We start from the raw sequence: 2,106 nt of genomic DNA on the forward strand, positions 1-2,106 counted from the left end.
CAAGCAGAAGGCCCTGGGTTCACACGCCAGGTGGAGCTACGAACCATACCTTGGGGGTGGGGGCCTGGGGACCATAGGGGGGGTGGCCAGGCCCCGGGGGCATGCTGTGAGCCCGTGTGAGGAGATACCCTGCCTTTAGAAATCCAGTTCTTAAGGGGAATCGGCAACATCCATAGATCAGGGGTGGAAGTTGGGGCAGGGGCGGGGGAGATGGGGTATTAAAGAGGGGGGAAAATAAGTTAATAAATAATCTGAATAAAAAACATATTTTACACCCTTTTTATTTCATTTAATGCTAGGGCATTAACACTTTGTCATATGTATTGTAAATATTTCTTTTTTTTGTAAGTTACCTTTTCAACTGATTTATGAGTTTTTAGGAGTAGATTGTGATTCTATAACCTTGTTATGAGAAGATATTAGACAGAAACAGATGATTGGTCTGGGAGGAGCAGATTGAGTTGAGGGCATGAATGGTGGTTTTTGGATTGATTAGAATGAGGATGATTGGTTTACTTTTTTGGACAATGATACTACAATTTTGCTACTATAGCTTCTACTATAGTCATGCGCTACTTAACAATGAGAGTAAATTCTGAGAAATGCATCGTTAGGTCATTTCGTTGTGTGAACATCACAGCGTGTACTTACACAAACCTATATGGTATAGCCTACTACTGTAATTGTGTGTGCTATGCTTTTATATGATTGGCAGCACAGTAGGTTTGTTTACACCAGCATCACCATACACATGTGAGTAATGCATCTGCTCTGACGTTATGACAGCTACATTTTAGCTCCATTGTAATCTTATGGGACCACTGTTACACATGCGGTCTGTCATTTACAGAAACAGTGTTATGTGGCACATGACTATATTTCTGACTTTCAAATAACCCCTTAAACAGCTATCACCATACTTAAGTCACAGATATACTAAAGTGGCAGAGGCAGGATTACAAACCAGGTTTGTCCAACTCGAAGTTCAATTTTTATGACTGTGTCACACTACTTCTAAAGATTACATAAGTGTTCTATCATCCCAATGCTCCTTCTGTGTGTTTTTAAATGTTTTCCTGGTAGTTCATACAGTTGATGTTCCATAAACTCACCATTATTACTTTTATTATTCAACCACATAGAGAAGGCACAAAGGAATAAAAACAATAAGTATTTTGCTTAAGAGCACTCAGCTAGTAAAACTACTCCAGGAAAAGGGAAGGAGGCCAAGAATACTAAGACTGACTCTATCAATCTTTTCATTCTGTGTTTCTTCCTTTGCTTTTTATGCCTAGAAAATCATTTGCTGCCTTGAGAAGAGAGGTAATCAGTTGTTTTCTTCTAATTGTTTCTAGTGCTTGATTGTACATTTATATTTAACTCAAGAAAATTTGGAATATATTTTGGTGAGGTAAATGAATTAGAGGTCTTTTCCTAAGATGAGGATTTGATGAAATGATTCAAAGTTTTATCTGGAAGAATATACAAAGATAATAGCTGAGAAATATCTGAAAAAAAAAGAGCATTGAAACAGGAAACTAGTATTGCCAGAAACTAAAAAAATGGTGATTACACAATAATTAAATCAGCATGCACTATTTTAAGAATAGCATCAACTCTGTTCAGAATAAAGAAATAATTAAAATAATTTGAAAATCTATTTTTTTCCTCAAAAAGCATATTAGTTTATTAATTTGAGATTTGGTAATTTTTTCAGATCTAGATAATATCTAAATAATAATTTTAAAATGTAAACTCCCAAAATAAAAATCCTGAAAGCTTAGTGCCTGCTTCCACTGCACATATACTAAAATTGGAACCTTACAGGGAAGATTAACATGGCTCCTGCCAAGGACGACATGCAAAATTGTGAAGTGTTCCCTATTTTTCAATTATGCAGCATGAATACTATACTTCAGTAAAACTGGAAACAATAGTCTAAGCCTAAATTTTCTCATAACAAGCCCGGTTCTTAATGAAGTGTGACAGTGAAATAATCCTTTTTGATATGGTATAATTGCTACAGCTGTAAACATAGGTATCATGGCAGATGTTGACTACATGGCTCCTGAGCTGATGAGCGCACACTCATTGGCTTTGTTTCTG

General features: G+C 36.3%; 1 non-coding gene across 1 annotated transcript; it reads left to right on the forward strand.

Annotated features, from left to right (window-relative positions):
- Nucleotides 1-1,783: 1,783 nt before the first annotated feature.
- Nucleotides 1,784-1,889, forward strand: LOC118608811. Its single transcript, XR_004953190.1, has one exon. It is a non-coding gene; the product is annotated as a U6 spliceosomal RNA (small nuclear RNA).
- Nucleotides 1,890-2,106: the final 217 nt, after the last annotated feature.

This window comes from Rousettus aegyptiacus, unplaced genomic scaffold (genome assembly GCF_014176215.1).
Source record: "Rousettus aegyptiacus isolate mRouAeg1 unplaced genomic scaffold, mRouAeg1.p scaffold_m13_p_10, whole genome shotgun sequence".
NCBI lineage: Eukaryota > Metazoa > Chordata > Mammalia > Chiroptera > Pteropodidae > Rousettus > Rousettus aegyptiacus.